A 12,840-nucleotide genomic window follows, 5' to 3' on the forward strand; every position below is an offset into this window, starting at 1 on the left:
GCTATTTTAATTTTGCTGCAATTTCAAATTTTTTGATCGTAATAATTTTGGGGTTTTAATTGTTTGTAATGTTTGTTCTGCAAACTAAATGTTGTACTTTGGTTAGTAATTGAGATGGAAGTTGATATATTTTGGCTGAAATTGGAAATTTGTAGGATTTAGTGTTCCGATCAGATAAAACCACGATCCAAATGTAGAAATTAATTGGGTTTTGTGTATGTGTCTTGTTATGTGTGTTAAATTTTGTTTTGTAGAATTTATTTTGGGTTTTGGTTAATTGAGATAGAATTTGATCAAATTTGGCTGAGAATTTGTGAAACTTTGAGGATTTAATATATGATCCAATTTGTTGTTTTATAAAAATCTGGGAAATTTCTAAGATTAAAAAAATTGATGAACTTCTTCTAATCACAAAACAAGATCATGTGTGACAAACGACTTAAGAAAGAAGTTGAACGAACTAATGATGGAATAGTTTGATTCGAGTTCAATTGGAGTATATGAAGGAAATATGTTCTTCTCCCAAGGTGCATTGGTCCAATACCAAGGTTCAGATTAATTACGAACAATAAATTCAGTGAGATCAAGTGATCGGAACAGCTGGCTAGAGAAATGCTTCCGATCAGTGAGTTCTAATCTATATTAGGCTCACAGCTTACTCTTGACTGAACCTATAAGGTCACACCATTGGCATGTAACAGATCACCGGATTAAATGAATCGGAAATTCATTTAATAGATTTTCGGGAAATTAGTTCGGAAAACATAATTATACGATTTAACATTGGATCGTAAAATCGTATATCGTGATTGCATATATTCGTAAGCTAGGCAAATCGAATACTCATATCATACGACAATCGGTCGTTGACAGGCTTAAGTCATATCACCTTATCAAAAATAAACCTAAGTCCACTAGCTGGGTAGCAAGGGAAGTCAGGATCGAATCCACAGGGAAACAATGTTCTTTCTACTACTAATTAACTAATCTAGACTACTGTTAACAAAGGGTTTGGATTGGTTTGTATGCTAAACTAAGGTAATAATCAAAATGGAATATAACAATATTAATGGAATCTAGGGCAGCGGTTCACCACAAATGAAGATCGGGATTGGACAACGAACAACAACAATCAATTAACGATCATAACTAGGAAAACATGCATCTCTCGAATCTTATGAATTCCTTAGGATAAAATAACTAACAGGCTCTCGCTATGTACTAGAAATAATTCCTATCTAATAGCCACAGATCAAAAACATCAGATTTATACCTTTCGGCGCATAATATAAGGTTAATCAAACTCAAATCAAATTAGTCCGGCCGAACAGAATTGACGAGCAATAATAATAAACTATAGAAATTATAATCATTTAACCAATAATCAAGTCCACATATAATCCCAATCATGCATTCATGGATCCCCTAAACCCTAGAAATTAAACTACTCACTCATGATAACAAATAACAAAGCAATTAATATAATGGAAAACATGATTAAAGCAATAAAATAAATTAAAGTAAGAAGCAATACCGAATTGAAGGACAATGAAATAATAAAGCTTGAATTTTTGCTTGGAAATAAAAACTAAGTGTTTGAACAAATTAGAGAGAAACTAAAATAAACTAAGTGCTAGAGAGTAGAATGATAGATGTCTCTAAATATAATAGGGCTTAGTATTTATAGTTTGCCCAAAATAACACTCAAAAACGGAAAATAAACTCGCGAAAAACTGCAGGAGGTTGGCGTCGCCCGATCGGGCGATGTGCTCGATAGTCGGCCCAATCGGGCCAAATTCCGCCTGATCGGGCGGTTTACGAAAGGTCCACAGCAGTGCCAGATTGACCGCCCGATCCGGACCGGGCGAAGCCCGCCCGATCGGGCGCGCACGGAAGGCTTCAAATCTCTTTTCTTTTCGCCCGATCTTCGCGTTTCGCCCTCAGCTCAAAGGGCGATTTGCAATCATCAACATCCTTCGCCCATATCACCGAGTCTAACTCCAGGGGCTCAACCGTAAGCATCTTAGGCTCCCGAAAGGTGACGATAATGGTCCCGAACTTCCTCGGGTCCATGTAGTGGCCTAAATCATCATGAAACGGGTCTAAAAAGACCAATTTCTTACCAATTCATCCTTAAACTCAAGGCACACTCAATAACACAGATTAGTACTAAAATTGGCTCCTAAGAGCTCATTTGATGCATAAAAGTAATAAGGGACGGGGTAAAACTCTATATAAAACACACATATCAAACTCCCCCAAGCTAGATCCTTGCTTGTCCCTAAGCAAGGAAATCATCGATGAATACAAGACCAACTTCACCCCCAACATATTTCAAAATGAAAAACATAATTCAAGGCAAAATCTAACGAGCATGCATCAATGTCAACCAATCAAATCTACCCAACCACAAATCCTCCCTAACAATCGTCACGCAAAGCGAACCACAAGTGTACTATGGAATTCAAGACTAGTGCTCACACACTCGTCACCCATTTATGTGGCGGGTAAAAGATGTACCCGTTCGCTCTCCTCCTAACATATAAGTGAACAATGCCCTCCCAAACTCACAACACTCGTGTGTCTAGAAAAACATACACTCAACCTAGTAGTCGACTCGAAATGTGTCATGTCATAACTTGCATTGATAAACAACTATTTTCACATTAATACGACCCTATGCACAAGGTCGGAAGGTCTTTCAAGCTTGTAATGATAGGCTTAGGTAAGGGTGTGGTAAATTTGGGTAAAATATGAGCTTAAAGCCTTGGCTTTGGGGAGCATAAATCCTAGCAAATCCATGATCAACCACAAATGATGACCACAACTCTCCCACTCAACACATGAATAAAACAACAAACAAACCACACTATACTTTCTTGCCTTGATTTCACAATTATAACCAATAACTCATGAAGATAAGAAATTGTAATACCGGAGTGACAAAAGCTTTGAATTATTTTGAGAATAACGGTTTTTTTCTTTTTGCTCAAACTCATTTTTTTTTTTTTTTTTTTTTTTTTTGGAACCTTCACATTTTTTTTAATTCTCCTCATCTCATTCATTTTTTCAACTCATTTTTTCAACAACAATCATGATAAGAAGAACTTCCCTTTTCAATACTCAATATGCTCAAAATGTACCATACTACAACTCTCTCACCTCACTACTATTAGCTCCCCCAAGCTAGGCTTGGGACTAGTAACCAATGGGGAATTCACGGGCTTGTAATGTGGTTAGTCACCGAATAAAGGGCACAAGCACAAGATGGGTAGAAAAAGAGGGAACAAATGTATCTAATTTCATCTGAAGGCTACCTAAATAGAAAAATGCCTTCGTCCTCCACAATGTGCATGTATATGAGTCATAAAACACTACTAACAGTTGCAAATTAATACTCAAAATCAACAACACATGCACCAGGAAACTATCACACATTCCTAACCAAGTCAACTAGCCAAGCACCAAGTCCACAAACAGTTAGTCAGAGTTGACTCAAGTTAAGGCATCAAAGTAATCGAATATTAAATCATGGCTAACACATCTACATTGCTCATCATCAAATAACAAGAATCAAAACAGTTTTCGATCAAAGGGGCACAGGGAAGCATGATTTTGTATTCATCGGAACGTATTTTTGTATTTTTTTTTTCAAAGCAATAAACTAATCTAGAAAGAAATAAACACACAAAAATCAACACACCAAAATAAGAAAACACGAAATAAAAAGAAAACATACCTAAAACGTACAAGTGAGTGTTCACTCCCCCCCCCCCCTGTTAGGTTATTATTCATATGACAGTTCATAAATCATGCGGAAAAACCATAAAGCCAGGAAACATATTATTTACACATAATCATTTAGCATAGTTTAGATGCATACTCTTTGTTGCGTGCCTTCCCTAGCTGCGCCCGAACCGAACAAGAACAAGTCTTTAGGACTCCAAGTGTCGTCCCTCCGTAGATAGTCCACAGCACGTCCGGATCCGCCTTAAGATTGACCAACTAGAATCGCCCTTAAGGTTCTAATATTTTCGGTTGGGTAGGCAAGAATATTGGCTGATTTTTCTGCTTAAAAATCTTAGTTTTGAATACTTAAAAACTTGTATGTAAATAATGACCCCTAGGCCTTTATTTATAGAGTTATGGAAAAGGAATCGCAATCCTAGTAGGATACGAATTAATTGAAATTAGAATCCTACATGAATTCTATTTAATTAATTTATCTAATTAGGAATAGGAATTTAATCACACACTAACTCTTGCAGTTTTAGGAATCACGCATGAGCACAAACTCACACACACACACGGCAGCCACAAGGGCTGCCCATGCGTATGCGAGCAGCAGCCCATGCAGCGCGGCCCACGCATCCGTGGCCTTGGTGCGCGCTGGGCTTGTGGCGTGCGTGCTTGCTGGGCGATGGCCCGGCTTCGTGCTGGGCCTTCGTCCGGCAGGCCTCGTCCGATGCTAATTCGTACGATACGCTTCCGATTAAATTTCCATTTCCGGAATCTATTTCCGATACGAACAATATTTAATATTTCCGATTCCGGAATTAATTTCCGTTTCGAACAAATATTTAATATTTCCGTTTCCGGAATTATTTTCCGATTCCGGTAATATTTCCGATTCTGACAATATTTCCGTTTCCGGCAATATTTCCGATTCTGGTAATATTTCCATTTCCAATAATATTTTCCGATACGTACCATGTTTCCGTTTCCGGCAACATCTACGACTTGGATAATATTCATATTTCCGACACGATCCATATTTCCGTTTCCGGCAATATCATCGTTTCCGGAGTATTCATTTCTTGCCTGTGACGATCTTAGCTCCCACTGAAACCAAGATCCGTCGGTTCCGAATATTCATAGATGGAGTATTTAATGCCATTAAATACTTGATCCGTTTACGTACTATTTGTGTGACCCTACGGGTTCAGTCAAGAGTAAGCTGTGGATTAATATCATTAATTCCACTTGAACTGAAGCGGCCTCTAGCTAGGCATTCAGCTCACTTGATCTCACTGAATTATTAACTTGTTAATTAATACTGAACCGCATTTATTAGACTTAACATAGAATGCATACTTGGACCAAGGGCATTATTTCCTTCAGTCTCCCACTTGTCCTTAGGGACAAGTGTGCATTTCCTAATTCCTTTGTCGCTCGATGCTTGCTCTTGAACATAAGGTAAGAGTTGTCATCCTTATTATGTCTAGAGGTGTTCCTAGGTTTCAGAGTTCAACTGATCAAATAAACAGATAATCATAGCCTATGATTCATCCGAGCACGGCCATGCATTTCACAGTTTCTAGCTCTCCGAGTGGCCTTGTACAACTTTTAAGCATCTCATCCCGATTTATGGGAGGACAATCCCAATCTTGCGATCTTGAGATTAGACTTCGTTTGATAGGTGATTACCTGAGCGTTGCCTTTATAGCCTCCTTTTACGGTGCGACGGTTGGTCAACGTCAAAGCAACCAGTTCTCAAACAAGTAATCTCAAATCACTCAGGTATTGAGGATTTAGTGTCTAATAATTTAATGAAATTTACTTATGACAGACTTTCATCTCTTACAGTAAAGTTTCATAGGTCTTGTCCGATACTAGTCTTCCCAAAGTAAGTATCTATGCAAATGATTATGACATTGCCATGTCCACATAGTTCAAGAAACAGAACTACTAGTCATCTTGCATTCTAATCGTCTAACGTTTTCTATGCGTCCAATTTTATAGAAAACTCCGATTAGGGACCATTTTCAACCTTTGACATTCAAGTTCACTTGATAGACATTTCTTAGTCACAGGACTGGTCCTGACAGTCTATCTTGAATATATCGTCAAGTTGAAGGGACTCATCATTTAATAAACCACAAATTAAATGGAAAAATGAATTTCTTTCATTTATTGTGAATGGTTAACCAATAATGTTTTACAAAGATTTAAACTCTAAAACTTTAAAACATTAAACAGAGACATCAAAGCCATTCTCCAATATGCTTGATTCCCATAGCTGCAGTGTGCGAGTTGTGCTTCGCTTGCGGCAGAGGTTTAGTTAATGGATCTGATATGTTGTCATCAGTTCCAATTTTGCTTATCTCGACTTCTTTTCTTTCAACGAACTCTCGTAGAAGGTGAAATCTACGAAGTACATGCTTGACTCTCTGGTGGTGTCTAGGCTCTTTTGCCTGTGCAATAGCTCCGTTATTATCACAATACAGGGCTATTGGTCCTTTAATGGAGGGGACTACACCAAGTTCTCCTATGAACTTCCTTAGCCATATAGCTTCCTTTGCTGCTTCATGTGCAGCAACGTACTCCGCTTCAGTTGTAGAATCCGCAATGGTGCTTTGCTTAGCACTTTTCCAGCTTACTGCTCCTCCGTTGAGGCAGAAGACAAACCCAGACTGTGATCTGAAATCATCTTTGTCGGTTTGGAAACTTGCGTCCGTATAGCCTTTAACAATTAATTCATCATCTCCACCATAGACCAGGAAGTCATCTTTGTGCCTTTTCAGGTACTTCAGAATGTTCTTGGCAGCAGTCCAATGCGCCTCTCTGGGTCTGACTGGTATCTGCTCGTAGCACTGAGTGCGTACGCAACATCCGGGCGTGTACATATCATAGCATACATTATTGAACCAATCAATGATGCATATGGAATCCCATTCATTCGTCTACGCTCATCAAGTGTTTTTGGGCACTGAGTCTTGCTTAGAGTCATTCCATGAGACATGGGTAGGTAGCCTCGCTTGGAGTCCGCCATCTTGAACCTATCAAGCACCTTATTGATATAAGTGCTTTGACTAAGTCCAATCATCTTTTTAGATCTATCTCTGTAAATCTTGATGCCCAATATGTACTGTGTTTCTCCTAGATCCTTCATCGAAAAACATTTCCCAAGCCAAATCTTGACAGAGTTCAACATAGGAATGTCATTTCCGATAAGCAATATGTCGTCGACATATAATACTAGGAAAGCAATTTTGCTCCCACTGACCTTCTTGTATACACAAGATTCGTCCGCGTTCTTGATGAAACCAAAGTCACTGACTGCTTCATCAAAACGTATATTCCAGCTCCTGGATGCCTGCTTCAATCCGTAGATTGACTTCTTTAGCTTGCATACCTTTTTAGCATTCTTTGGATCCTCAAAACCTTCAGGCTGTGTCATAAACACAGTTTCTGTTAAAACGCCGTTTAAGAAAGCAGTTTTGACATCCATCTGCCATATTTCGTAATCGTAATATGCAGCGATTGCTAACATTATTCGAATAGACTTTAGCATTGCAACTGGTGAAAAGGTTTCATCGTAATCCACACCGTGGACTTGCCTGTAACCTTTTGCAACCAATCTAGCTTTGAAAACTTCAAGTTTCCCATCCTTGTCCTTTTTCAGTTTGAAAACCCATTTGCTTCCAATGGCTTGGTAGCCATCTGGCAAATCGACCAAATCCCATACTTGGTTTTCAGACATGGAGTCTAATTCAGATTGCATGGCTTCTTGCCATTGCTTGGAGCTAGGGCTCGTCATAGCTTGCTTGTAAGTCGCAGGTTCATCACTTTCAAGTAATAGAACGTCATAGCTCTCGTTCGTCAAAATACCCAAGTACCTTTCCGGTTGAGATCTATATCTTTGCGATCTACGCGGGGTAACATTTCTAGATTGACCATGATTCTCACCAGATTCTTCTAAAGATCTCTGAGTTTCATCCTGAATGTCATCTTGAGCATTCTCTAGAGTTTGTTGTTCGACTCGAATTTCTTCGAGGTCTACTTTTCTCCCACTTGTCATTTTGGAAATATGATCCTTCTCCAAAAAGACACCATCTCGAGCAACAAACACTTTGTTCTCAGATGTATTGTAGAAGTAATACCCCTTTGTTTCCTTTGGATAGCCCACAAGGATACATTTGTCAGATTTTGGATGAAGTTTGTCTGAAATTAATCGTTTGACGTATACTTCACATCCCCAAATCTTAAGAAAAGACACATTTGGAGGCTTTCCAAACCATAATTCGTATGGAGTCTTTTCGACAGCTTTAGACGGAGCTCTATTTATAGTGAGTGCAGCTGTATTTAGTGCATGTCCCCAAAATTCTAATGGAAGTTCGGCCTGACCCATCATTGACCTGACCATGTCTAGCAAGGTTCTGTTCCTCCGTTCTGACACACCGTTCCATTGTGGTGTTCCAGGAGGAGTCAATTCTGATAGAATTCCACATTCTTTCAGATGGTCATCAAATTCACAGCTCAGATATTCACCGCCTCTATCAGACCGCAGTGCCTTAATCTTCTTGCCTAATTGATTCTCTACTTCACTCTGAAATTCCTTGAATTTGTCAAAGGATTCAGACTTATGCTTCATTAGGTAGACATAACCATACCTACTGAAGTCATCAGTGAAAGTGATAAAGTAGCTGAAACCACCTCTAGCATTTGTACTCATTGGTCCACATACATCTGTATGGATTAAACCCAATAGTTCATTTGCTCTTTCTCCAACTTTAGAGAAAGGTTGCTTTGTCATTTTGCCAAGTAAACATGATTCGCATTTACCATAATCCTCTAAGTCAAATGGTTCTAGAATTCCTTCTCTTTGAAGTCTTTCTAAGCGTTTCAAGTTTATATGGCCTAATCGACAATGCCACAGATAGGTGAGATCTGAATCATCCTTTTTGGCCTTTTTGGTATTTATGTTATATACTTGTTTGTCGTGATCTAATAAATAAAGTCCATTGACTAATCTAGCAGATCCATAAAACATCTCTTTAAAATAAAACGAACAACTATTGTCTTTTATTATAAAGGAAAATCCCTTAGCATCTAAGCAAGAAACTGAAATGATGTTTTTAGTAAGACTTGGAACATGGAAACATTCTTCCAGTTCCAAAACTAGCCCGGAGGGCAACGACAAATAGTAAGTTCCTACAGCTAATGCAGCAATCAGTGCTCCATTTCCCACTCGTAGGTCGACTTCACCCTTGCTTAACTTTCTACTTCTTCTTAGTCCCTGTGGATTGGAACATAAGTGTGAGCCACAACCTGTATCTAATACCCAAGAAGTTGAATTAGCAAGTATACAGTCTATAACGAAAATACATGAAGATGGAACGACTGTTCCGTTCTTCTGATCTTCCTTTAGCTTTGGACATTCTCTTTTGTAATGGCCTATTCCATCACAATAAAGACAGCTTGATGTGGACTTGTCCTGCTTTGATTTAGCATTGCCCTTGGACTTTCCACCTTTCTTGAATGGTCTCTTTCTAGCCTTGAGTAAATCTTTGGCTTCACAGTCCAGTACTATTTCAGCCTTTCTGACAAGGTGAATAAATTCTGCAACTGTTTCTTCTCTTGGTTCACTTAGGTATTGTTGCTTGAAGCGACCAAACCCACTGTGTAGTGAATTGAGCAAGACAGAGACTGCCATCCTTTCGCTTATTGGTGTTCCTAGTAGACTTAGGCGATCAAAATATGAACACATAAGATCCACATGGAACCTCAGTGGGACGCCTACCCTCTGTTTAGTGCGAAGGAGCTGAACATGTGTTTCTTGGACCTCCATCCTATAACACCTGTTGGGAGAACTAACCTTTAGCCCAGACATTGATTCAATCAACTCATGGACGTTCAGGTCCCTGTCCTCCGTACTTCCACGACAGATATCCCTCAGATTCTTGATGAGCGTAAAAGGTTCATAGGCTACAAACCTTCTAGCCCAATCATCAGGGATATTGTTCAGCATGAGACTCATAACCTTTTTGAGATCCGCATCCCAGGCGTAAAATCTCTCAGGGGTCATGTCTCTGGCATAGTAGCTTGGCATGGGATGTGATAGTACATACTCAAGTCCATTGAGTTTGACTATTTCAACTAGCTTAGCTTCCCATTCAAGAAAATTTGTCAGGTTCAGCTTGACCATAAGCTCAGAACCCATGATGATGTTTTGATTGTTGTTTGCCATATTAAAAACTACAATTGAAAAGAATAAACAAATAAATAACCATTCACAGTTTCTCTTAATAAACTTAAATTCTAGCATACATGCATAATTCAATGTTTATTAAGCATTTTATTCAAGTTATGTGTTCCGGCAGGTGTGAATAAAATGATTCCAAGATCCTAAAATCATTGAAGAACTAAGCACAGTTTGTCGACTTAATCCTAGAACATCTTAGGTAAGCAAAAGCCTTTTGCTAATAGTCTAGAAACTATTCTTGGTTGATAGGTACGTCTAAGAACTTATTAGGTAAACCTATCGAGTTTGCCACGACATAAAAGGACTCCTTACTTATATCGTTGAGTTTCACCAAAACTAACATGTACTCACAATTATTTGTGTACCTTGCCCCTTTAGGACCAATAAGTAACACCTCGCTGAGCGAAAACTATTACTAGATTGATGTAAAGGATATCCAAGCAAGTGTATATTTTGGCATGGCACCTTTTAACTCAATTTTTTTTAGTTTGGAACTTAAGGCTCTTACTATGTTGGTTAGATTTTAAGTGAACTAAAATCCTTAATCATACAACATAATCAAGCTTTTGATCTCATGCATTTTAAGACATATTTAAAACAATAAATAACTTAAAACATGCATAAGATATTTGTGATCTAGTATGGCCCGACTTCATCTTGAAGCTTTGACTTCAAAGTCCGTCTTGAAAATCTCCTTGGGAGGCACCATTTTCTTCAAATAGGATAAGCTATAACTAATTACAACTATTTGATGGTACGCAGACCATATTTGAATTGAAAAATAACTTTGGTGCTTTAGACCAATTACATTCAAATTAATGGTACGCAGACCATATTTTCTATCCTATTTGGGCCATACTAGTCACTTCATAACCTGCAAAACAGTACATATACAATATATACCATTCACCCATTCATTATCATGAATGGCCCACATAGCTGGTTAGTAAAACACATTATGCATCACGTAAACATTTGCAGCAATTAATCAAGGGCACCAATAATCTACCAATTATTCAGTCCTTATTAATTCTAATCAAGTTGTTTTAACCTTAAGGATTTGTAGACCTAATCAAGAGTTTATGACTAAAAAGCGCTCCCACTTAAACCAATAAATTCATATGCTTTACTAATTTTAAACATAAAATTGTATTTCTAGTCTAACCGGAAACATACAAATTTAATTAAAATTTAAAGCTCATATAAATTTATAATTGAATCCAAAAATTTAATTTAATTTCAGTCGTATTTAAATTAATTCATGATTTTAATTTTAGTAAAATAATTAGAATAAATTCCATTTATTATAATTATAATATTCAAAATTAAAATCCAAGAAATTAATTCAAATTATTAATTTTAAAATTAATTAAAATTACGTGAACTGAAATTTTCAAATTAAACATTCAAAACGATCTAATCGTAACGCAAACACCCTACGCGTTGCACGCCCATGGGCCGTACGCACACAGCCATTGCTGGCCATGTGCGCGCAGCCCATGCGCTCGTCGCATAGCTGCTGCTGTCCTATCGCAAGCCTCCGCACAGCGCCCCATCGCACGCGAGCTATCGCTCGCAGTGCGCGCGCGCGAGATCGCTCGCTGGGCGCGCGACATCGCTCGCTGGGCGCGCTGGCTCGCTCGCTGTGCGCGCGAGCCATCGCTCGCTGGGGCGCGACATCGCTCGCTGGGCGGGAGACATCGCGCGCTGTGCGCGCGAGCCATCGCTCGCTGGGGCGCGACATCGCTCGCTGGGCGAGCGACATCGCGCGCTGTGCGCGCGAGTAGTGCTGGGCGCAGCGCTCGTGGCACGCGATCTTGCGCTCGCTGCGCGCGAGGCTGCACGCACTTGTGCGAGGCAGCGCGCGTTGTGACGCAGCTCGCTTGCTGCCCACACGCGACTGCCTTGGCTCGCCCCTCGCCCATGCCCATTCGTTCATTGCTCGTGGCACACGACACAAGGCAGGGCTGCTGCCTTGTGCTCGTGCACTACGCCCTTGCTCATTGCATTCGTGCCGCACGGGCGACGAGCTCCCTTGCTCGTCGTCGCATGCCCGCATTATACAACACCCCTTAAGGGTAACACGAAGCGTCCATTGCTTCGTGCGTGCAAGTTATTTGAACGAATCGCATAAAAAATTTAAAATTTATATTTAAAATTAATGACAAATTAATAAATAATATTAATTTCATAATTTTAGGGCGAAAAAATCGAAAATTTATTATCCAATTGATTTCCGATTGATATGGATTCAAGTCTAGGTCATAAAAATTTAAAATTTATCGTAAATTTACAATTTTTATGGTGGTTTTTAATCATAGGTTTCTAATTAAATTACAATTAATTATGAAAATCAAATTAATTCTAAATTATTCTAATTTTCAACAAATTAATCATAATTACAAATTAGATTGCATAATTAACAAGACTAGGCATTCAAACTTGTTAAACATATGCAGTAGGTCAATCAAAAATTCAAGATTTATCAACAAGAATCGCAAATATTTAATTTAACATCTTAAATTTACGAAATTTTGCATTCGAAAAACTAAAACCTTCGAAAAGTCATAGTTAGGCTTCGAATTTGAGAATTCTGGGTTCGGCAGAAAAATACTATTTTTGTCAAAATTTTAGAATGCCTTTTACATGCGGAATTGACACAAAAATCACTCAATTCGGATGAGTAACGAAGAAACTGCCGAAAAACTGCGTACGTATAATTAAATAAACGCAATTTGCAATTAATTAACAATTACGAAAATTAATCACCCCTTTTAATTCTTGCAAATTTGTAATATTTAACCATGTTCATGCAATTTAGATTATGAAAATAATAAGGGGCTCGTGATACCACT

The sequence above is a fragment of the Spinacia oleracea genome, chromosome 6, assembly GCF_020520425.1.
Source record: "Spinacia oleracea cultivar Varoflay chromosome 6, BTI_SOV_V1, whole genome shotgun sequence".
NCBI classification, from domain to species: Eukaryota; Viridiplantae; Streptophyta; class Magnoliopsida; order Caryophyllales; family Amaranthaceae; genus Spinacia; species Spinacia oleracea.